A 26,470-nucleotide genomic window follows, 5' to 3' on the forward strand; every position below is an offset into this window, starting at 1 on the left:
GTCAACCTTCCTCAGCCACATGCATGTCACAGAAGCTGCAGTTAGGCCCTGACTGCTGGCCAAGACCATGGACAGTTCAGTGACCAGTGAGGGCAATGACTGATGACCTGCTCCTCTGTTGAATTCTAACACCTTTGCAAACCCCAGGGAGGAAGGAGCCCTAACCAGACCCGAGATTGGCTTTCAGCCAGCACAGTGAAATGGGGGACTAGAGTTGGAGTAACTTGATTAAAATGGTAAAAGGATATTCTTGAGCTAATTATATTCTTAAGCTAATTTATGCGCTTTTAAGCATATAGTTCATTCATTCATTCAAAAGTCATTTGAATGAATGAGTGCCAGATGCTCATTCTAGGTTCAGGTGGTGTAGCTGTAAGCATTCCGGGCAAAATTCCTGCTCTCTTGGAGCCCATATTTTACTGGAGAAGCCAGACAGTAAATAAGTACACAAAATAGCTTCAGAGAGAAATGAGAGCTAAAAAGAGAGAGGAACAGGGTAACATGGCAGAGTGAGGGGAATGATACACATAGGAGATCAGAAAAAGCTTCTCTGAGCTGAGACACGAATGATAAGGAGACAGTTATTTGAAAGACAGGAAAAGTGGGAGGGAGAGCAAAACTATGCCTTGTCAGTGCAAAGAAAGAGATGGAGGTTAGCAAGTGTAGTGCATGTGAACCCATTACAGGAGAATCTGTCATGAAGTTAATGAAGCAGAAGCTCAGGTCCCTCCCTTCCAAGGCCCTGGAAGGAACACCAGCAATGTGTTCACATGCCTTTGTAAAATTTGCCAAAGTAAAATACTTGAACTGAATTTGGTTAAGACTGTTGTCTTTTTTCACTCCGACTTCCCCTCCAAGTGGTGGTGGAGCATTATTGAAATCCAGCTCAAGGGAAGATGAGTTGGGGACTGGTTCAGCTTGGTTTCGGTGGAATATATTTATGTGGTTCTCAGTCACATTCATGTTAAGTTATTGCCAGCTGCGCCAGCATAGGAATGAACAGCTCCCAGGCACCCTCCCCCCATGTGTAGTGCCGATATGCCTGGTGTGGAAACACTGAAGGGCAGGGTCAGAGGTCTTACCATAACACCAACCCATTTTAGGGTGCTGACACTGTATTTGGCAGTAAAGGAGAAACATAGGTTGACATGTACAGCACCACAAATTAGTCTGTGGAAACTTTTTCAGTAGCTAAATATAAAAATTGCCAGTGAAGAATTAGTTTCTTATTGATGCCTAGTCAAATGTGAAGCTTTCCCCTTTCAGGAACATGCTAGATGATGCAGCACATATAATTATAAATGCACCATGCTTTTTTTGGCTACCATGAAAAATAGAATTTATCAGAATACCTATTTCTGGGCACAAACCTGCAACCATGTTACAGTGCAAGCCAATTATCAATAATAAAAACTAGTATTAATTAATTATGCTAGAGGTTAATGGAAAAAAAATTACAAAGTTATTGTCATATAACTTTGTCTTTGAGGAAATCAAAGAGAACTCAACTAAATAATGTAGGGAAAAACAGGTGTATCAAACAGTTAATAAAAATATTGTTATTTATCTGGATTTTGAGATGTCTGTAGTAGTTATCAGGTAATTTGTGGGGGGGCGTTCATAGATAAAACTAACACATTTTTATTTTTGTAATTTAGCTGTCTCTCTTCTGATCTTTTCTTTTTTGGCAGTACGTGGGCCCCTCATTTCTGTGGCCTCTCCCGTTGCGGAGCACAGGCTCCGGACAGGCAGGCCCAGCGGCCATGGCTCACGGGACCAGCCGCTCCGCGGCATGTGGGATCCTCCCAGACCGGGGCACGAACCCATGTCCCCTGCATCCGCAGGCGGACTCTCAACAACTGCGCCACCAGGGAAGCCTGATCTTTTCATTTTTCATCAATCTTTCCACCCTCTCTCTAACTTCATAGCTTTGCAAGATAAATTAAAATGTTTGCTTTGCCCTTAGGCTTCTGGAAGGTAATAATATTTAAAGTAAATACATTTCTATTTACAATGACAAAATGTCTATAAAGTACTATTAAAAATGCCTAATAAAATAAATAATGCTGATGGGGTTCTTGAGTGAAGCCTTATATTGAGCCATATTTTAGATAACGAGTAGTGATTTCTTAAGTTGGGAATCACTTTTAACCTACGAAAAAAAAAATTTAATTCAAATCACTGCATTTGTTGCACCAAGGTGATCTTTTCGAGACTAAACCACATTGTGCTTTCAACCTGTTGCAGGTTTGCTATCTACCCTGCCTTTAAAAACCTGCTTTCATGCATTTATTTAATAAATGTTTATTATTTATTTCTAGGCATGATGGCACTGTTCTAGGCATGATGGATATGGAAATTAACAAGTCAGATGAGATGCATACCCTCTAGACACTCATATTCTAGTAAGAAGGACAGACGACAAAGACAAATAACCCTGGGCTTCGTCAGAAGGTGGTAAGTGCAACGAAGAAAAATAAAGCTGTAAGGGTAGTGTAGGGAGGTTGGCTACTTCAGGGGAAGCTTTTTGTCTTGAGGAGGTGATATCTGAGCAGAGATCTATTCTGTGCTGTTGCAGTAGTGGTGGTTTTCACTGTTTGTTTATTTATTTATTTGTTTATTTTGGCTGTGTTGGGTCTTCGTTGCTGCACGTGGGCTTTCTCTAGTTGGGGCTACTCTTCATTGCGGTGCATGGGCTTCTCATTGAGGTGTCTTCTCCTGTTGTGGAGCATGGGCTCTAGGCGCGCGGGCTTCAGTAGTTGTGGTGCACGGGCTTAGTTGCTCCGCAGGATGTGGGATCTTCCCGGACCAGGGCTTGAACACGTGTCCCCTGCGTTGGCAGGCGGATTCTTAACCACTGCGCCACCAGGGAAGTCCCTCACTGATTTATTTAAATCATAAGAATATTTGACCAAGCAAGATACTGTAAGTATACTTTTTTCAGAGGCAGCACAGGTCGGAGGAGAGGCAGGAGCTTAATGTGAATTCAAACCCCAGCTCTGCCACTGTTTTCTACACAGCCTTGGGTGCATGGTTTATCTTTTCTGAACCTTGATATTCTCCTCTTTTGAAGTTTCTCTGAGAAATAAATGAGATTTTTTTTTTTTTTCCCCATGCCACATGGCATGCAAGACCTTAGTTCCCAGGGATCGAACTTATGCTCCCTGCAGTGGAAGCACGGAGCCTTAACCACTGGACCACCAGGGAAGTCCCAAAATGAAATGTTTTTAAACACTTGTTTTTCAAACAAATTTTAAACAAGTGCCTGGCACATAGTAACTGCTTAATAAATCTTTCCTTTAACCCCTCCCTTTGCTCTCTAAGATGTTCCTTTCTGGATGGCAACGCAGATGCCTTAGCTCAGAGTCTTTGGAAGGAAATAGCTTTTCATTGTAGGTCAGTGCAATGGACTTCCCACAAAAGTGAGGAATTTCGTACAACATTGCTAATTATTTGCAGAACAGGCAGCAAAAACTGAGCAAAGAGAGAATAAAAGGGCCACCGCGGAGTACGAGAGCAGACGTTCCGCTGACCAGATTTCATTACTCCTTATAACTCTTTGGAATCAAGACAGGCCTGGGTTTGTGTCACACTTGTGCCACCCACTAGCTGGTTACCATGGCTCTCTAAGCCTCAGGCCCCTCGTATTTGGAAAAGAAAAGGCTGTTTTGAAGAACTGTGATGGATATTGACGCTTAACTCCGTGCTGGAACACAGGAGGCTCTCGCTGTCTATTTGTTGTTATTGTTATTCGTAGTGGTCTCTCCATTTTCGGCTCAGGACGCTTTCCCATTCACTCTCTTAGCATGAAGTACAGTAGTAGAAATAGGATCATATCCTTTACCAGAACTGTGAAATAAGGCCCTGAGAGAGCATGGTTTCATCCATAGTTTCATCCAGGGACTGAATTTCAGTCTGAATTCCCCAGCGTCTAGAACAGCCTCTGCAGCCAACCAGGAGCTCAAAAATATTTGCCAATGGGTTGACTGTACTGTCTCCCAGTTTTCCCACTGAGCTTCACCTCTGGATATTATAGAATTGCTGAACCACATAGGAATTTGAGAGATTCTTTTTCTGTCCTTCAAGTAGAGGAACCCTTTTGCCTTCCAAGATGGCCAGTGAACCAATTTCTGCAGGCCCTGGATTTTGAGTTTTCCGAAGGTAATCGTCGCTCCTTAATAAATACACATGGAATGAAATTGCATAGAATCAAATTGAATTAAATGGAAACACAGTAAATGCAAACTTAAACTAACATATTAAACCTGGTTTGGACTTTATTTCCAGATTTCAGCTTTCATTTACCATCATGTAGAGTGACAAGGAACTATACTTTGTCCATCTCTGATAACTTTCTCTTTGAAATCTTGAAGTGGTTATAAACATTAAGTCCCACCAAGTGTCATTTTCTAAATTCTCTGAGGAGAGGGGAAAGAGGCAGCCAGGTGAGGCAAATTGCCTGAGGTCACAATGGAATCAGTGAGAGAGCAAACCAGACTCAGAGCCTTCTTACCCCATCAATGGTGAACAGGGAAAGTTATCTGGAGGTACTTAGGCCATTGCCCTGACGACATATTCAGGGGTTTTCCTGCATTTTGTTTTCCAGCACTTTGGCAAATCTGGCCTTAAGTATCCCTAGGGGTAGCATTTCCTTCCACTTTCCATCTTTCCAACTTGGGTAATTATGCCAGCCTCCAAGAGCTTCAACTACCAGGAGAAGTTTGTCTATCATTTAAAGTATAACTTCCAGTTCTCTTTTCATATTTCTATTCTTCCCATTACTATCTTTTTCTTCCTTTTTAGTGCTGATAGTAGTAACGTTTAGGATTATTGGGAATAGAGCTATCATATGTGAAACACTTCTTCTAAATGTCTTTGAAAAAAATCTTTCTTTACATCTTTAATTAAGAGGTAGGTTTTTTGGGCTTCTCTGGTGGCGCAGTGGTTGAGAGTCCGCCTGCCGACGCAGGGGTAACGGGTTCGTGCCCCGGTCCGGGAAGATCCCACATGCCGAGGAGCGGCTGGGCCCAGTGAGCCATGGCCGCTGAGCCTGCGAGTCCGGAGCCTGTGCTCCGCAACGGGAGAGGCCACAGCAGTGAGAGGCCCGCGTACCGCAAAAAAAAAAAAAAAAAAGAGGTAGATTTTTAAAAAATCAAAACATTGAAGTAATGTTTGAGCAAGACAGCTGTTCTGCCAGATAGCTATAGAATTTCAACAAAATGTAAGAAAAGTTTTTTGAAAGGCATACATAAACAGGCATGAAGATTTGCACAGGTTGACAATTTTAAAATGTTATGTTGTCACTATAGGAAAATTTAATGCATGCATGAGATACTTCAGACACATTGTTTCTGATGTATCCCACTTGTAAATGCATTTTAAAAATTAAAGAATCACCCGAATTTAGATAATCAGTTTGAAAAGCTGTAAAATCTAGACCAAGTGTATTATATTTTTGGTGGAATAAAATGTTTTAACACGTGCAGGCAATTAAAGCCAGTATATATATATATATACTTGTGTATATACACATTCCATGTGTATACAAGTGTGTATATATATATATATATATATATATGAAATCCAACAGAGCCATTGCACCAAAATATCAAGGAAGATTATGTCTCTTACTCCATTTTTCATTAGGTAAGTAGTTTTTTAAGTCAGAGGTAGAAGAGGAATAGATTGGGTTGCTCTAACTTTTATTCCTATGAGGTACACACTCAAAGTTAAACATTACAGAACCTGACTTGGAGGGAAATTTTCAGTCAAAAAAAAAAAATCAGATAATGATCATTATCATTAAAACTGATTTCAATTCACTCTTTTCAAACCAATTTTATTCTGCCTTAGCAATAAATGAAATCCAGATGTTAGAGTGATGCGAGATACTTTGTTTTAAGCCCAGTAAAGCAGAGCCATGATTTCTAGTTAGTACAACCATTCATTTGAAAAACAAACCCTTTAGTCTCCTTACAAAATTGTTTTGGTTAAGGAAACCCTGGGATGTAAATCATTAAGCATTACCAGTACCCTCAGGAGACAAGCAAATAAATAACAGATACTACCCAGGTACAGTGGCAACTCAAAATCACAAAATAACACAGTTTCAGGGTTTTAAGTAACTTTTGTTCAAAGACTGATAAGATTTATAGTATGGTAAACATGCTTTTGCCACAGAAGTAATGGAAAGACAAATACATATACATTAATATCCAAGATGCAAAATGAGTTCGAGATAACATCTGACTAATGATGTTCATCATTAAAGATTAGCAGAACAAATCATTAATAAGAATTATAAGATTGGGCTTCCCTGGTGGCGCAGTGGTTGAGAGTCCGCCTGCCGATGCAGGGGACACGGGTTCGTGCCCCGGTCTGGGAAGATCCCACATGCCGCGGAGCGGCTGGGCCCGTGAGCCATGCCCGCTGAGCCTGCGCGTCCGGAGCCTGTCCTCCGCAGCGGGAGAGGCCACAACAGTGAGAGGCCCGCGTAACGCATAAAAAAAAAAAAAAAAAAAAAAAAAAAAAAAAAAGAATTATAAGATTTTGAAGTGGAAGCATACGGGCAACTGTATTTGGTAGCCAGCATACACAAATATTATTTCAGTCCAAGGACAACTAATCTCAACAACTTTGAACTAGTAAATAATTTCCTTCCTTTGGTGTATGAGAACATTTGTGACATACGATTATACTAATTACCTCTACCTCGTTTTTGCTTGTGAAAGAAGGGGGGAGGAAAATGTAACTATTTCAAGGGTTATCTGCTTTTGAAAGAAATTAAATAGAAGGCATTCTTATTATCAAATTATACATTATCAAACATATATATCAAATATAAATTATTACATTCTTCAAATGAATTTCAAAGAGTACACATGTAATGTAAACATGTGTAATGTAAAAAGATACATGAGGGGCTTCCCTGGTGGCGCAGTGGTTGAGAGTCTGCCTGCCGATGCAGGGGACGCGGGTTCGTGCCCCGGTCTGGGAGGATCCCACGTGCCGCGGAGCGGCTGGGCCCGTGAGCCGTGGCCGCTGGGCCTGCGCGTCCGGAGCCTGTCCTCCGCAACGGGAGGGGCCACAGCAGTGAGAGGCCCGCGTAACGAATAAAAAAAAAAAAAAAAAAAAAAAAGATACATGAGGAACTGGATTAACAGAAAGATGCAGTAAATGACCATCTTTAATAAATACACTGTTTTTGATCTGTATGAATGACTGATTTGTACCGATGCATTTATTCACTTTGTCCTAGTCTCCTTGTGAAAAATAATACATTTTTTTGCAACATAGGTAGTGAAAGGGGAAGTCTGTGACTGAACAAAAATGGAACTAATAGGTACAGCCAGGAATTGGGTCTATACTCTTAAAGTTATACTCTTTGGCATCAGTCTTTAACCAACAATGCCATTTGACTTAAATGATACAGAACAATGCAATTACAGCACCATCTTTCATTGCCTTTAGTCATTTGAAAGAAAATGACTGAATTCAGTTTATGGTTTTAGATAAATCTAAGAAAATTTAAACATGCAGTGATTCTCAACCAAGGGTAATTTTGCTTCTGAGGGGCAGTTGACAATGTTGGGGAACACTTTTGATTGTCATGATGTGGGTGAGAAGACGGTGTGCTACTGGCATCTAGTGAGTAGAGGCCAGGATGCAGCTAAACACCCTACAATGCACAGGACAGCCCTCCGTCCCCAGCGAAAAATTATCTGGCCCAAAATGTCAACAGTACCTCAGCTGTAAAACCCTGGACTACAGAAATTGGAGGCTTAGAATCTTACACACACACACACACACACACACACACACCCCCCAGAGTGTGTATAATTCTTATTCCTGGTTTGGTTCAGACATTTTCTAGGAATCATTTTGTTAGATTCTTTCAATCTGATGTATGGAATTTTCCTGCCCCCAATACATTCCACACAAGAAGTGTTCTGAATCATCTTCATTCCCTCAGGTCCCCATCCCAGCACAGCCATATTCATCCTCAGAAAAGCACCTCATCAATTACCTTAATGATTTAGTTAAAATCATCCTACGAATGCTGTGTCTACTTCCTTCCTTTCCACATATTTTTTTCTATAACTTCACTCATTCTTTTCCATCTTTACGAAAGTATTTCCTCTTTTTCAAGGAAATGCCTTATCAGTTCTCCTTCCCCCCTCCCCCTCAAATTCACGTTTTCTTAACCCTGCTATCTTTTTAGGTTATTCCCTATTCCTCTCCTTCCTTTTGCAGCCAAAATTATTGAAAGAGTAGTCAACATGACTGTGTCCACTTTATTATAATCTAACATCTGTTTCAATGACTCTCTGCAAATGCCTTCCTAGCCAGATCTCAACTGTAAAACCAATGGTCTTCCTTTAGCCATAATACTTACTGTTAAAAATCTCCTGTGTCCTCCTCTGACACCTACTAACCTGATTCTCCTTCTATCATCATTTTTTTGGTCCCTTCACTATCCCACCCACTACATATATCCCACAAGGATCTGTGTGCAGTATGGCAGTTATCATACTGGGCCTCTCAGCTTCAAATCCACCCTTCTACATCGGCTCTGTGATGCTCAAGCTGGGACTCAGACTGCGTTTCTGCTTTGCCAGCGGCTCCTCATAAGGTCTGCCAATAGAGGGCGCTGGACAGAGACTGCAAGGCCAGAGCAGAGAGAAGGGACTTGCTTCTGCTGGATTGTTTCCAGTTCCTATAGCAGTTTCTTCTAATAGCTGACCTTGATTCCACTCTGTGGCTATTCTGACACTTTGCAGAACCAGTCTCATGATACCACCACCAGCCGAGCAGCAACCCCTCCTCAGAGGGCTGGCCCAGGCCCACGGGTCCCCTTTCAAACTTCCGTGTTTTAATAAATTCCAACTTCTTCCTTTTATTTGCCCCAAACCTATGAAAGGTATTGGGGGAGAGCTGCTTCTTTCAGTTGCCACCTCCATGATGCTTTGGTGTTCTTACTTGCCTTTTCAGTTGTTTAATAATAGAGCCAGTAATACATAGAATAGCCATAATTATAGCTATCATCTTATTAATTCAACAGGAGAGTAACGTAACATTCTTTTATCCTAGAACATTTTGAGTTTACTTTTCCCCTAACTGACATGAATGGTATATGGGATTTTGGTGTTCACTTAGTGTACTGATATTAATTACGAGGAAAGATCTGGCTTCCAAAGTTTAACTCACCCTTCCATCATGCCTCCAAATAAGGCTTCCATTCCATCCCATTGTTATGGGGTGCCAGTGGTTATGGTGGGGTGGAAGGGGGAACTAAAACTGGAAGAAGTTTGAAAGGTTGAATGAGGGAGGGGGTTTCAGTGACTTATACATAAACCTTGATGAAATGAGTACTTTTGGGCTAAACTAAGGACATCCATAACCTTTGCCTCATGATACGGTAGGCATTATGCATTAATAAAATTGAAGCTTTACTCATTCAGGCTTATTTATTTTTATATTATCCGAAGACCCCCAGTAATCATGATTATTCGAAGAAAGCTTCTAGGTGTGGTAACATCATAGGGGAATGTGTTCTATCTTGAGTTAGGAGGCCATTGAGAAGGAGTCAAGACTGGAAGGTGCTGAGACAGGTACCCTAACACTGACTTACACTTTTCATTTTGCATCTTCAGGCCTATGGAGGGAAAGCAAGCCTTTACAAAGAAAGGGATCTTTGGGCCTAGAAACAGGAAAGTTAGGAACACATGAAATCTGCTCTCAACATATAGAGCAGGTAGGAATCCTCAGTTTCTAGGGCTTCTAGCCATGGGGGAAACTGTGAGGGAACAAAAGGCATTAAAATGTTATAAGGGTGAGGGAAGGCGTTATATGGGAAATCTCTGTATCTTCCTCTCAATTTTGCTGCAAACTTAAAACTGCTTAAAAAATAAAGTCTTTTCCAAAAATGTTATAAGTTTTTTAAATTTTTGTAATTTTCTTTGATCATTTTTATCAAGATTCTATCCCACAATGAATGACAGTAAAATTCTGAAATGGGAAGCATCTACTATGCTTGATTTCAGGGCAGCAAGGAAGTGGGAGCTGGAGAGACTATATATACCCTTCCCATCATGTAGCTAGAATTATCAAAAGGCCAGCAAGCACCAGAGAAGATGCTAACACTGTTTAAAGGATGGTGAAGAAGGCTACAGCCCATGGGCCTGTGCAGCAGGGAAGAAATGAAAGCAAGGAAAGCCAGCCTGACCCTGAGGATTTAATGGTCAGGAAGCCCTGTGGTTTTCAATTATGTGGAGGTGCAAATTCTAAGGAAAGCAAGAGAAATATAAGCCAAATAAGAAATCAGCACCACTTCTTGATTCTTGAAATTTTATTGAATCGCCATTTCTCCCCAAATTACTTTTATATGTCAAGATAGCCAAAAACCCACGCAAAAAGCCAACTCACTTTACTTATAATAAATAAAGATACTCTAAAGTTATCTTAGTTATGATATAATGATCAGTGTTATTCAAATAAGTGGTTCTAGAAAAATCTGTATGACTCTGTTAGTATGAAAGCATTCTACTCAACTGGAAATTAAAGACAAGCTTAAACTTTACACTGAAATTCAGTGATTTTCTTTTAACTAATTTTCATGTTATGTTGATCTGTGAAGAAATGTAAAATTTTAGCGATTTCACAGATTAGTTAAAACATTTGATTAAAACAAAATCTATCCTGTCTCAGTGAACCATATGCTCTGTGTAGTTCTTTACTGAAAAATCCAGAACTTTCTCCATCAAAAGCTTTCTACTGTCAAATGCCATCCAATCTGCTATTAACTTACCATGTCTTGGCTGGCCTTGGAGTTATCATTTATTTATTTATTATATAATATGCACACCTATCACAATTTATCATGCCCTCAGCTTAATAAGCTTACTATTTATGAAGTTTCCTGGGGAATTGGGTTGCTCTGTATGGCTGTTACTTTTGCACTACTAATAATTCCTTGAAATGAATTTTCTCACGTTTGGTGTTTCTTTTGCACTGCTTTGGTAAATTACCCAGTGCCTTTAATGTAGAAACTCAAAGAAGAAATGCTTGTCTGTATTTTGTCCCTTTAATGTTTGGAAAAGGGTGGGGGAATAACACGTTCTTCAAAGATTGCCCCAAGTTTAAATAATAATATAAATTGCTTAATTATATATTTATTAATTTATTTTGAAGCCAAGACTTTTTAATTATAAAAATAAAAGCCTATATTTTTTGGTTATTTAAAAATATAAGTCTTTCTGGGAAAAAACTACATACATTAAAGGAAATTTTTTAAATTTTAAAAATTTAAAATTTTTAATCTGAACATTTAAAGATGACTTAAGTGTAATAATTACAAGAACAGAAAATTACAGGTAAATATCTGTCATGAGCAGAGACGCAAAAGTCCTGTGTGAGATATGAGCAAATCTAATAAAGGACATATAAAAAGGGTAGTACATCGAGACCAAATGGAGTTTATTCCAGAAATGCAAGATTGATTTAACATTTAAAACTCAGTGTGGGCTTCCCTGGTGGCGCAGTGGTTGGGAGTCTGCCTGCCGATGCAGAGGACACGGGTTCGTGCCCCGGTCTGGGGGGATCCCACATGCCATGGAGCAGCTGGCCCCGAGAGCCATGACCGCTGAGCCTGCGCATCCAGAGCCTGTGCTCCGCAATGGGAAAGGCCACAGCAGTCAGAGGCCCGCCTACCGCAAAAAAAAAAAAAAAAAAAAACTCAGTGTAACTCATTACATTAACAGAATAAAGGAAAAGAACATATAGTTATCTCAATAGATGCAGGAAAAGTATGATCAAGGAAAAACAAAACAAAACAAAAAACCCAAACCTCTTAGCAAACTGGAAATGTAAGGGATCTGTCTTATTTCAGCAAGAATATCTTTTTTAAAAATTGACAACTACATTTTACTTAATGGTTAATTTTAAACATTTGCCTCTTGAGTTAGGATTAAGATAAATATGACCACTATAACTACTTCTATTCTACATTGTACTGGAGGTACTAGTCAATGCTATAAGGCAAGACAAATAAAAGAAACAAAAGATATAACAAAGAGTAAAAAGTAAAAAACTTTACTTTTTTAGGGAAAAAAGTAAAGTTGTCATTTGCAGATGACATGATTATGTATGTATGTGTGTATGTAAAAAGTCTAAAAGAATGTACTAACTATTAGAATTAATAAACACAGCTACTGGAAACAATATCAATATCCAAAACTCAATTGTATTCTATATACTAGGAACAATTAGAAAATGAAAATAAATTTTAAATAGCATTATAAATGGCACTGAAAAATAAAACTCCTAAGAATAAATCTAAAAAATGATGTGCAGAGCTTCCCTGGTGGTGCAGTGGTTGAGAGTCCGCCTGCCGATGCAGGGGACACGGGTTCGTGTCCTGGTCTGGGAAGATCCCACATGCCGTGGAGCGGCTGGGCCCGTGAGCCATGGCTTCTGAGCCTGTGCGCCCGGAGCCTGTGCTCCTCAACGGGAGAGGCCACAACAGTGAGAGGCCCGCAAAAAAATAAAAATAACAAAAATTTTTTAAAAATTATGTGCAAAACCTCTGTGCTGAAAAGTACAGAATATTGCTAATGTGATTATAAAGACCTAAATAAATGGAAGGATATTCTATGTTTATGATCAGAAGATTCATGGTAGTAAAAATGTCAATTCTCCCCCAGAGTGATTTACAAACAATTCAAAATCTCAGACTTTTTTGTGTGTGCCAATTGAAAAGCCCATTCTAAAATTTATATGAAAATGCAAATTACCTAATATAGCCAAGGCATCTTGAAGAAAAACAAAGAGATTGGAGGAACATAAAGATATCAAGGTTTGTCATGAAACAACAGAAATTGTAACAGAGTGGTGTTGGTTCAAGGACAGGCAAACAGACCAGTATGACAAAGTAAGGAATTCAGAAACAGATTCATGCATATAAAATCATTTGATTTATGGCAAAGTCACTATTGCAATTCAGTAAAATAAATGATAGTCTTTTTAATAAAAGGATACCAGAAAAAAGAGATACAATACTGGAAAAAATTAAATATGACTCCTAGCTTACATAAAAATTAATTTGAGATGCATTAAAAGGCTGAATTAATAGACTGAATATTTGTATCTCTCAGAAATTAATATGTTTAAACCTAATCCCCAATATGATGGTATTTGGAGATGGGACCTTTGGGAGGTGATTAGGTCATGAGGGTGGAGCCCTCATTAATGGGATTAGTGCCCTTATAAAAGAGGCTCCAGAGTTCCCCTTGTCCCTTCTGCCAAGAACCCGGGAAGTGGAACCTCACCAGTGCCTTGTGCCCTGATTGTGGAATTCCCAGACTCCAGAACTGTGAGAAATAAGTATATAGAAACATTCCATACCTTAATGTGAAAAGTCAGATAATGAATTTTCAAAAAGAAAACACGGAATACCTTTATAGCCTTGAGAAAAGCATAGATTTCCAAATAGAACATACAGTTCACTAATCATAGAATAAAATACTGATGAATTACCTTTATTAAAATTAAGAACCTTTACTTTATCAAAAGCCATCATGAACAGAGTAAACAGGAAGCCACAAATTGGTAGAGGATATTTGAAATACATATATCTCCCAAAGGACTTGTGTCCAAAATAAAGAAATAACTCATATAAAACAATAGGAAAGAGACACTTAGCCCAAAATTTTTTAACTGAGCAAAAGATTTGAATAGGCACTCCACAAAAAAAGGTATCTAAATCACCAATAAATATATAAAAAGGTGTTCAATATTATTAATAACAGTGAAATGCAAATTAAAACAGTAATAAAATACCAACAACACCCATTAAAATGGCTATAATTAAAAGGACTGAAAATACAAACTGTTGGCAAGGATATAAAGGAACTGGAACTCTAATGTTGCTGGTGATAGTGTTAGTGATAGTTCGGAAAACTGTTTAGCAATATCTACTAGAGCTAAACATCCCAAACTCTATGACACAGTGATATCCACTTCTAGGTATGTACTCAAGAAAGATGATTACCTATGTGTGCCTGCCAAGTATATATATATATATATATATATATATATACCAAAAATGCCCATAGGAGTATTACTCATAATGGCCCCAAACTGGTAATAAACCAAATGTTCACTAATAGTGCAATGGATAACTTAAAAGTGGTATATTCATATAATAGAATACTATACAACAACAAAAAGGAATAAACCTCTGTAATACCCCAAAGCATGGATGAGTTTTACAATGTTGAAAGAGGTTAGAGATAAAAGAATGCATATTGTGGGACTTCCTTGGTGGTGCAGTGGTTAAGAATCCACCTGCCAATGCAGGGGACACAGGTTCAAGCCCTGGTCTGGGAAGATCCCACATGCCACAGAGCAACTAAGCCCATGCACCACAACTACTGAGCCTGTGCTCTAGAGCCCACGAGCCACAACTACTGAAAGCCCACGCACTCTAGAGCCCACACGCCACAACTACTGAGCTCACACGGCAGTTGCTGAAGCCCACCCCGCCTAGGGTCCGTGCTCAGCAACAAGAGAAGCCACCGCAGTGAGAAGCCCACACACCACAAAAGAGTAGCCCCCGCTCACCACAACTAGAGAAAGGCTGCGAGCAGCAACAAAGACCCAACACAGCCAATAAATAAATAAATTTAAAAAATTTAAAAAAAGAATGCATATTGTAATATTCATTTATATGAAGTTCAAAAGGAGTCAAAAGTAATTTTTTTGGTTACAGAGGTCAGAAGAGTAGTAACTTATTTGGGGCCAAATCAACTGGGAGGAGGCGTAAGGGTGTGTGTGGTGCTGGAATGTTCTTCTCTTGATCCGAATGGTGTTTGCACACTTATATACACATATAAAAAATCATTAAGCCTTAAGATAGGTGAATTATATGGTATGTGTATATCTTCACTTAAAGAAGATAAATATAGATAGTAAAAATGATACGTACAGAATTATTATCCTCATTATGTCTTCATGTATCAGTTTCTTAGTCATATTTCTCTAATATCATGTCACTGGTATTTTCCTATGGTCTTATTATTTTGTATGTTCGTTACAAAATTACTTGCAATCTTTAAAATGGTGTTTTATTGTTAATATATATGAAACTGTTAATATCTTCAGTTGATTTCTTCTATTTCAACCATACTATTTTTTTTTTTTTTTTTTGAGGTACGCGGGCCTCTCACTGTTGTGGCCTCTCCCGTTGCGGAGCACAGGCTCCGGACGCACAGGCTCAGCGGCCATGGCTCACTGGGCCCAGCCGCTCCGCGGCATGTGGGATCTTCCCGGACCGGGGCACGAACCCGTGTCAGCAGGCAGACTCTCAACCACTGCGCCACCAGGGAAGCCCTCCCATACTATTTTTAATTATGAAAATACTCTCTACAGTTACTGAGGTACCTGGTCAGATCAATAATAATGCTAAATTGAGAATATTTTCCATTTTAATTGCATTATATTGAAATATAGTAATATTTCAGCCAAAATATTTTCACATGTACTCTCTTTTTGCCTCCACTCAGAGTATATTTATTCAATAAATGTTTTATTAGATGAAATTTGTCAAATTATCTCTCTCTATGATTCTTCTGAATGTTTTGCCAAATTTAAATTTATTTGAGTTTTATTCTATTTTGGCACAGAGAATTTTCTCCAACAAAAGTGGGAACACAAAGGACATTCAAGATATCCCAAAGATCTATTATCTAATTTCAAAATCAAATCTTGCACTATTTGGACTTTCATTATTTCAGTAATTACAAGTAAGTTGAATATATTGTATTGCACTTAGATTGATTTACAAAGAACTTCCTTAAGGGCTCAAGCATTTCTAAAATTTGATAACATGTAGCAAAGAGAGAAAGCATCTACTTCCACACTGAATCAGAATTATTTTTTTATTTCAACATCAAATTTGTAAAAAAAAAAAAGAAGTATACAGTTTAGTAACTCTAACTGCATGTACATACAAAATATTTATAAAATTTAACAACTATAGCTTCTATTTCACATATCATCACAGCTCTTTTAGGATGCAATTATGAATTTTGTATGTACCACAACCAATACGATAAGCACATTTCTTCAATGTATATATCTTAATTTAGTGGAACATTGCTTTTACCATGTTTTTACAAAATTGTCCATCAAAATTTGTGTTCATTTTATTACTGAAATAAGCCAATAATTTTATATCACTGTTGAACTTTTAAACTAAATTTATAATGTTTTTAACAATAGTGTGAGATGCTTTATCTAAACAGAATGAACTTTAAATAGTTTTACTTTGATTCCATGATTTGTATGGGAAAAAATCTTGAACCATTTTTTTTTTTTTTGAACCATTTTTAATTGGCTGGCTTTTATTTGTAGCACCTGATATGTTGTTGTAAGAGTCTCATCATTTAACTATCTGTGAAGTTAGCATCCTGTTAGAACTAATAAAATAACAGCTATCACTTCACTTTTTGTACAATCATAAGAAAACTGGGAATCTAAAATGAGCGAAATGTAGAAGTAAAATCATTTGATCCAAATGGAAAGTCCTGCTGCAGAGTGACATGTAAATACACCTTCTGCAGCTTCACATGTTAAATCATGATCTCCAGGAACAATCATCTTAAAATAACATTAACTTTTGAAGTGGATACTTTCAGTTTTCACATGCTCAGCAATTATGGCCCCATTGTTGGATGGGGAATTTAAAAATTTTGGAAGTTACACCTTCAACATTAGCTTTTTTGAGAAACAGAAACTCAGTACTTAATTTTTCATGAAATACTCTTGGCTTTTAGCCTATTACTGTCAAAAGAGTTGATTGCCATTTTTATAAAGGCATGAATAAGAAAATTTTAAAGATTTTTACCATGGGATACTGCTGTAGCAAGAGCACTCGGACCACTCTCGGTACACAATATGGTAACCAGCCTCTATTTCCTGAACATATTTCGTGGACAACTAATCTGTAATTACCCACATTTCCTAATGACCCTGCTGACTAGCAGCCTGGCAGCTTGTTACATCATGAAATCTGTAGCATGGGCCATGGCATAATTGGCTAGAACACCAAATAGATTGCAGGGGCAACTGTGTTGAATACTTCTTCCTCCACCCTCAAGACCAGAAGGATTTAACTGTTCCTAGTCGCCTGAATCCAAGGGCACATCATTTTATCAATTAAGACTCCACATGCTATCCTGAACAGCAGTTGTTATTTTATATATGTATATTTTATATATAATACATATATATAAAATATATATTTAGAAAGGTTCTAGAATAGAAAGATATTCTCTCTAACCAGGCAACTCTCTTTATATGTCCTAAGCTGAGAATTCTTTTCCCTGCATATTAGCCTCATACTTCTAGATGAGACTACAGCAGAAGTTGCAAGTACAGAATAAAGGCCCATCAAATTGATCTTCGCTTATTTTAATACAACACTTAACACTACTTGTTTAAATCAGGAAAAAATCCTAAAGTGGATGGTACAAGGGAATAGGCATAAATGGGGATTGTCTCAGGCATACTGGGGCATATGAAAACCCTAAAGTAGTTTAAATTCACAGTGGAAATAAATTCAATTCAAATCCACAAATATTTGTTGAGGACCTACTAAGCCCAAGAACTTTAGCTATAAGCCAAAAGGAAAATACAAATAGGAATTGAGCCAATTCTTTCCTCTTACCCTTAGGAAGGATAAGGCATATATACAAAGGATTCATATTCAGAGTAGAATGGTATGACATTTTCTTGAAAATTAATGATGTAAGACTCTTGCATTAAAGAAAATAACACAGTATTTGTTTCCAATGATTAAACTTGAGCTTTTGAGTAAAAACGAAAATTTGGAAAAATTGTATCCACCACTGTGAGTTTGACAGTTTCCCAATATCTAAAGGCTTTTCTGATGCGATTCGTAATATGATAGTAATATGAACAAATGTGATAGTGAAAAGTGTCAACATTTCAAGGACTTGCATAACTCAGTGGATCAATACTTTCCAAATGACAAATGTGTAAGCAATGTTACAAAAATCACACATGGGTAGAAAATGGCCATCCAAATTGCAAGATAAACAAATGGATTTTAATATAACAGTCTGAACATTTTATTGATATGATTTCAGAGTTCACATTACAAACTAACCTTTAAGAAACAACCCCTTGTTAAGTTTTGGTGTATATCCAAAAAAGAAAGAATATCCACAGTTTTCTGAAAAGGCTATTAAATTCCTCCTTCTTTTTCCAACTACCTATCGCTATAAGGCTGAACTTTCTTTCTGTCCTTCAGCCAAACAGCTAATCACAACAGATTTAATACAAAAATGGTTATGATAATCCAGCTGTCTTCTAGTAAACCAGGCATTGAAGAGGTTTGCAAAAATGTAAAACAATGCTACTTTTCTCACTAAATTGTTCTGTTTTAGAAAATATATTTTTTCATTAAAATATTATTTACACTGACATGTAATGGCCTTATTGCTATTTTGAAAGGAATTAATATATAAAGATTGCCTTAAATAATACAACTGTGTCTAATTTCATGACACTGGTGCTACTGGGAAAACAGGGGAAAGAGAGATTATGGCAGAAAAGATAAGGAAAGTTTTCACAAAAGACCTGGTATTCCACTTTAGACTCTGAAAAGTAGGACTTTAAGAGGAACTCTTTTTGAAAGAATGAAAAGTCATACGTAAAGGCTTAGAAACAGGAAAGCATCTGTTATTCTCAGGAAATAATGAGTAATGAGTTCAGTTGGCTGAAATATAAGGAAGGCACCATTCTCTCCTGCTTCTCTTGTTAACTCTCCCTCTCCCTCTCCCTTTCTGACTTTTCTTTCTCTCCCACTCCATAAATCTTGATGCTTCCAACAGTTTTGTCTTTGGATCTGTCTTCTCACTCTATATGTCTCCCTCAACAATCATGTCCATCTTCAAGATTGGAACTTCACTTCTTGGCTGCAGAATCCCAGATGTTTATCTCACATTCCTTCCTGAGCTCTAGAATTATATGTTCTGGACATCTTGAAAGCAACAAACCAAAAATGGAATAAATGTTTTCCCAGAAGCCACTCCCCCTCCTATATCCCCTTTCTTGGCATCCCCCCATATTCAGAAATAACTCAGGTGAAAAACAACAGAGTCACTTTAATCTTCACTCTCACCTTCCTCCCCTATCTTCTTTCAATTTCATCCCCTTCCATCACCACTCTTCCTTGTTTTTCTTTTCTGTACTATTATGGTATTTTCTTAGTTCTATTCTGCCACTAGTCTCACAACCTTCCATTTTATCCTCCTTATTACTACTAAAGCCAATAGTACAAAAGCAACAAATCTAATCATGTTTCCCTGTCTTGAAACCCTTTGATGCCCGCCCCCCTCCAAGGATTCCCTAACACCTTGGTGGAACATAAAATGTCATCCATTACCTGGCCCTTGATTACTTCTCCATCCTTAATGCTTGGCAGGTACCCTCCACAGCCCATAGCAAACCTATTTCTTGATTCTGCCATATTAAAGAACTTGTAGCTCTCAAAATGACTCCAGGTTGTTTTACTTTTCCATGACCTTGTTCAGGTGTTTTCTCATCCAGGAATGTCTTTTTCTGTCCCCTCAACAAAGGATACCAATTCACCTTTCATCATTATTCTAGAGATACATTTCCTCTAAGAATTTTTCTCTTCACATTGGCTTAAGTAACATATTTACTTTCCTCTTTTAATAACAACATTTAAAGTGATTATTAGCATGTGAAATCTGTTTCTGAAGCTGTTCTTAATTGATTTCCCCTCTTCACAGCACAAAACACTGAATAAAGCATTTTGCAAGGGCTCATCTTGTTTTAAGTAAAAAGCAAAGAAAATTTAAATATCTAGCAGAAAGTACCCAAATCCATATTTCTTCTAATATTTCTACATATAAACTGGCAAAAAAAAGAGCCAAGGTTTACAAAACACATGTCCAATAGCCATGTGTGTATTATGTCCTTTCAAAACTTTTTTTCACAAATAATTTTATATTTCTGGAATTCCTTGAATATTTTGCAAATTTAATTTTTTTTTTTTTTTTTTTTTTTTTTTTGCAGTACACGGGCCTCTCACTGTTGCGGCCTCTCCCGTTGCGGAGCACAGGCTCCGGACGCGCAGGCTGAGCGGCCATGGCTCACAGGCCCAGCCTCTCCGCTGCATGTGGGATCTTCCCGGACTGGGGCACGAACCCATGTCCCCTGCATCGGCAGGCAGACTCCCAACCACTGCGCCACCAGAGAAGCCCTGCAAATTTAATTTTTGATAGACTTGACATTCTTTTATATCAGAGGTATTTTGTTTTGAGAGGTTTTTTCCTCAAACTGAGTCACATTTCTAGTCTTTAATATTAATATAGCTGGTTATTCACAGCTCATTTTAAAAAGGATTAAAATTCTTAAGCAGAAACATCATAGCTGTATTTGGCATCCCCTGAATTCAAGTGATATCAGAGGTACAGATATGCCTGCCAGAGACTTGCTTCATTACTGAGGTCAAGTCCCCAAAATCAGTGAGCATCCAATCCAGCAGATAGAAAGAAGCTCTGAGCAGCTGCACAAAATGAAAGGCTTTTATAGGTAGAAGGGAGTGGGAACAAGGAAGTTTTATCAGGCAAAAAGCAAATTGGTTACTGCAAGGTTATTTTCCTTTAGGGGATGGCACGGGTCTATCAGGCAGCACGGGTCTATCAGGCAGATTACCTCACTACTCCTGATCAGGCAACTCCTGATTGACTGGTGTGAGATTCCATTTCTGGGAGAGCCCAAACTGTAATTAAGTCTTGGTTTGGTGATGTGGGGCTTAGTATGAGTGACCCCATTTGAGGCCTGTTGTCTTATCTTAAAAAAAACAAATTTGGATGAAGATATACCGAGGAAATGCAAAATGTTCAAAGCTTTTATGCCTAATTACATGAGGAAGACATTATCCCTGTTATAGAAAACGGCGGGTCACACATTTACATAGGAGCCTAGACTTCAGTCTATCACACTCATGCAAAAAGCAGAAACAATGATTATAAAGACAGGGAAGTGCCACTCATTTGCTAACTCAGGTGATTCAGTGATAAGAGATTTTTTTCATCAGTCTGTAATTGCAGCGATGTTTTTCAGGGCCTTGTAAGCACCTGATGCATGGGAGGAGAGAGCTGGTTCTTTTCAAAGGGCTTAACAGAGGTAGGCAAGAAATAAGGAAGCAAGGCAGTGACGAATTAGAAAAAAAAAAAGGTTGTGTGAGAACCATCTGAGAAATTAGCCAACATTTGTGGAGAGAATATAGAATGTAGAAGTTAGGGTCCTTTATGTAGATAATGAGACTATCAAGATTTAGTGAAGCCAAAGTTTTAAGACAGAGTGGTGAGATCTAACAAATCAGATTTTCCCTCATTTATATTACCATTTAAAAGATTTTGTTTCATTGTAAACTGTATGGTTAATTTAGTGGGGCAATAAATGGTTTAAAACCATAGTAGAAACAGTAGATACATTAGTGATACATTTAAACAGGACAGAAAGTTCAACCTCAGAAATAGGAAAGAGGAGGCGGTTCCTCCTCTCCAAGAGAGTACATGGAAGGTCATCCTATCTAAGGAGAAGGTTTTGATTTCCCACTTTCTGCTTCCCACTCAGTGACACTTTGCACCTGCTTTCTGTAAAGATGAGATCTTAAAGCTGAAATTTGGAGGCAGAAGAATTGGCTTTTAGAGTTAAAGCATTGTGCTACAGAAACAGATTTGTATCTTCCCTTGGACGGCTTGGAAACTGTCAGTGCAATCCAGGGTAAGAAGGTGTGGAACCTAGAAAGACAGAAGTTAAGAGCCAAATTCCCAGGAACTCAAGGACTGTGTACAGTGTTGGGTTAAAGTGAGCCATAAATGGATGACCTCCCTTCCCCTCCCCTCCCTTCTCCCCTCCCCCTTTCTATTTGTTACACATTTTAATGTGTATGTGTGTGTGTGTGTATATATATATATATAGAGAGAGAGAGAGAGAGAGAGAGAGAGAATTCTTTTATAAAATTTTGCTTCAAAGTATTCTCTTGGGGTTTCCCTGGTGGCGCAGTGGTTGAGAGTCTGCCTGCTGATGCAGGGGACACGGGTTCGTGCCCCGGTCCGGGAAGATCCCACATGCCGCGGAGCGGCTGGGCCCGTGAGCCATGGTTACTGAGCCCGTGCGTCCGGAGCCTGTGCTCTGCAACGGGAGAGGCCACAACAGTGAGAGGCCCGCGTACAGCAAAAAAAAAAAAAAAAAAAAAAGTATTCTCTTGAAATGTAGTTATAATTCAAATTTGCTTAACTCTTAAAATAGGCTTTTTTTTTTTGGCTGTGTTGGGTCTTCGTTTCTGTGCGAGGGCTTTCTCTAGTTGCTGCGAGCGGGGGCCACTCTTCATCGCGGTGCGCGGTGCGCAGTGCGCAGTAGTTGTGGCTCACGGGCCTAGTAGCTCCGCGGCATGTGGGATCTCCCCAGACCAGGGCTCGAACCCGTGTCCCCTGCATTGGCAGGCAGATTCTCAACCACTGCGCCACCAGGGAAGCCCAAAATAGGCTTTTTGACGAAAATATAGGAAATGTGAAGGGAGTTTGGAATCATGGAAAAGGCACTGGAGTGCAGATTGACAGTTCTGGATTCTATTCCTAGCTTTTCAGAATCCATGTGACTCTGAGCTTGACTATCTGAACCTCAGCCTTCCCGTCTGGAGAATGAAAATACTGGATAGACTGGAATGATTTTTTTTTTTGTGGTATGCGGGCCTCTCACTGTTGTGGCCTCTCCCGTTGCGGAGCACAGGCTGCAGACGCGCAGGCTCAGCGGCCATGGCTCACGGGCCTAGCCGCTCCGCGGCATGTGGAATCTTCCCAGACTGGGGCACGAACCCGTGTCCCCAGCATCGGCAGGTGGACTCTCAACCACTGCGCCACCAGGGAAGCCCAGACTAGAATGATTTTTAAGTCTTCTTCCAACTCTGACATTTGATTATCCTATGAAATCTGGGTTAAGTAGAGAGGCACCTTCGTATAGCACATTAACATCTGGTAGAGGCACACCTGAAGTGTAAGAGCAGAGAGGGACAAAATCAGCTTCTGAAATATTGAAATTGCCCCTCCTCAACAAATGAGTAGCTTGCTTTGTAACAAAGTAAGAACAAAAAGGATCACATTATAGCAACAAGTAGAATTTGTTACAAGTGAACAGGGCTGAAAGCAGCAAAGGCAAAGAATACATAGGTGAGATCACCAAAAGACAAGTGCCCACATGTATGCTGGGCTGTTCTTATTCAATCTTCCAAGTGAGATAGATAATGCAAATAAAATTTAGATAACAAATAATGCAATTACAATACAATAATAAATCCAATGAGAAGCAATCATGCTCATTGGGACAGTGTTTTGACCGATATACTTGTGTATATTTATTTGGCTTGACCACTTACCAGCTATGTGTACTTGGGTTAAGTTATGTGTTCATTGTAGAAAATTTGAAAAATATAGAAAATATCAAAGAACGAAAAAAATCCTCAATGCAAGGAATTCTGGAAAATATTATTTTAGCTTTCCAACCTTTATACTTAAGGAAAGCAAACCAGAACAGGTGTTTCTGTATTTATGATGTTTATCACTTTTACCTAAAACATCATTTGAATACATGTGCTAAAGCCATTTCCTTTAAGAGCGCAAACAGAAATGTTCACCATCGTTTTTTGTTTTTTTTTAAATTTATGTATTTTATTTATTTTATTTTTGGCTGCGTTGGGTCTTAGTTGCTGCACATGGGCTTTCTCTAGTTGCGGCAAGCAGGGGCTACTCTTCTTTGCAGTGCGCGGGCTTCTCACTGCGGTGGCTTCTCTTGTTGAGGAGCATAGGCCCTACGTGCGTGGGCTTCAGTAGTTGTGGCTCATGGGCTCTAGAGCGCAGGCTCAGTAGCTCTGGTGCATGGGCTTAGTTGCTCCACATGTGGGCTCTTCCCAGACCACGGCTCGAACCCGTGTCCCCTGCATTGGCAGGCAGATTCTTAAGCACTGTGCCACCAGGGAAGCCCACCATCATTTATTAATCAACATTATTTTAGAAGTTTCAATGAGAGCAATAAAAAATGTTAAATGAAATAATTTGTAAAACCACTGGTATAAAAAATATATAGAGCTGATGATGTAGTTGTACACCTAAAAAAATCAGTTTTAAAGTAATAAAAAAGAGAATTTGATAATTTGATCCCATATATATTTAAAAATCAATAGCTTTTCTTTCCCTTACTGTCAATAAACAGACACAGAAATGAGAAAAAGCAAACACACATAAAACAGATAGCAATAAAGAATTAAGCTAAAAAGAAAAATAAAGGACCAATATTAAAAAAAAAACCAACAAGAAACAAAAACCAAAAAAATCTATACTAACTTATTGAAGGGCCCAAAGGCAAAGCAATCAACTGAGTATGGTCTGGGTTGGAAAATCTTAATATCACAAAAATATCAAGCCTGTAGAAAAAACAATAAATTCAATTAAAAGTATGTAATTAAAATACAGTTAACTCTACATAATTAAATACGCAATTTGAGATACACAGACACGCACACCACACACACACACACACCTGTAAAACCATCATCACAATCAAGATAATGAACATATCCATCAACCTCAAAAGTATCCATTGCCCCTCTATAATCCCCCACTCTGCCCCCTCCCCATTTCTAGCAACTACTGATCTACTTTCTGTCACTATACATTAGTTTTCATTTTTTGGAAATTTATGAAAATGGAATCTTCTGTTCTCCTTTTTGTTTGGCTTTTTTCACTCAACATAATTATTTTGAGATTCATTCATTTGTTGCATGTAGTTCATTCCTCTTTATTGTTGAGTATTTTACTGTATGGATATACCACAGTTTGTATACCTATTCACCTGTTCATAGAAATTTGGGTTAATTTCAGCTTTGAGCCTTTACAAATAATGCTGTTATGAACATTTGTGTACAGACATGTGTTTTTGTTCTTGGAACTTTAAAGTCTCTAGAAGAAAATAGGAGAAAAGTATTTGTGATCTAGATTTTAAAGTTTTAGGTTTTTCATTAAGATCTATGTTCCATTTTGAATTAATTTTTTTTTTTTTTTTTTTTTGCAGTACACGGGCCTCTCACTGCTGTGGCCTCTCCTGTTGCGGAGCACAGGCTCTGGACACTCAAGCTCAGTGGCCATGGCTCACAGGCCCAGCCGCTCCACGGCATGTGGGATCCTCCCAGACCGGGGCATGAACCCACGTCCCCTGCATCGGCAGGTGGACTCTCAACCACTGCACCACCAGGGAAGCCCTTGAATTAATTTTTAAATATGATGCGAGGTAGGAGGTACAGATTGAAGTTCATTTTTTTGCATGTGAATATCAAATTGTTCCAGTACCATTTATTGGAATGACAAGAAAAGCCTGTTCTCCTTTTTTAACTTTGTTGAAAATCAATTGAATATAAATATATATATTTCTATATAAATATATCCAGAATCTCTAATCTGTTTCCTTAATGTTTTTGTCTATTTTGTTGCTAATACCATACTGATTTGATTATTGTAGCTTTATAATAAGTCTTAAAGTCAGATGATATAAGTTCCCCAACTCTGTTCTTTTTCAAAGTTGTTTTGATTTTTTTTTAAATAAATCTTATTTATTTATTTATTTATGGCTGTGTTGGGTCTTCACTGCTGTGGGAGGGCTTTCTCTAGTTGCAGCGAGCAGGGGCTACCCTTCTTGTGCAGGCTTCTCATTGCGGTTGTTTCTCTTGTTGCAGAGCATGGGCTCTAGGCGCACAGGCTTCAGTAGTTGTGGCATGTGGGTTCAGTAGTTGTGGCTCGTGGGCTTAGTTGCTTCGTGGCATATGGGATCTTCCTGGACCAGGGCTCGAACCTGTGTCCCCTATACTGGCAGGTGGATTCCTAACCACTGTGCCACCAGGGAAGTCCCTCAAAGTTGTTTTGATTAATATGGGTATTTCATATTTTCATATGAATTTTTGAATAGCTAGTCATTTCCTCAAGAAAAAACCCTTGCTGGGATTTTGATTCAGATTGCATAGAATCTACAGATGAATTTGGGAAGAATTGACTTCTTAACAATATTAAGGCTTCCAATTCATCAGAGCCAAAGTGAGAAAGAACCCTGCCCTACTCACCTTTAAACAATTGCTCTCAATGCCTGTTTGTGGAGATGAATGGGACTCAGAAGTGCTCGTAGAGGCTGCAGGGTGCTCCAGAGGAAATGGGCTTCTGCTCTTACTGTTGCCACCAACACAGGACATTTGTGGCCAGGATGAGCTCTCCAGACCTACTCCCCAACTGGCATAGTGGCAGACTTCTCTGTGTCTCTAAGTCTAGACTGAACTTTTAGACCTAGGAGAAAGGGAGAGGGAACCCTCTCC

The 26,470-nt window shown here is 38.7% G+C and overlaps 1 long non-coding RNA gene across 1 annotated transcript; it reads left to right on the forward strand.

Moving 5' to 3' along the window:
- Nucleotides 1–2,325: 2,325 nt before the first annotated feature.
- On the forward strand, nt 2,326–25,244 carry LOC116753886. Its single transcript, XR_004349909.1, has 4 exons — nt 2,326–2,457; nt 15,681–15,800; nt 21,694–21,843; nt 25,186–25,244. It is a non-coding gene; the product is annotated as an uncharacterized LOC116753886 (long non-coding RNA).
- The last annotated feature ends 1,226 nt before the right edge of the window (nt 25,245–26,470 follow it).

Source organism: Phocoena sinus, chromosome 5 (assembly GCF_008692025.1).
Source record: "Phocoena sinus isolate mPhoSin1 chromosome 5, mPhoSin1.pri, whole genome shotgun sequence".
NCBI lineage: Eukaryota > Metazoa > Chordata > Mammalia > Artiodactyla > Phocoenidae > Phocoena > Phocoena sinus.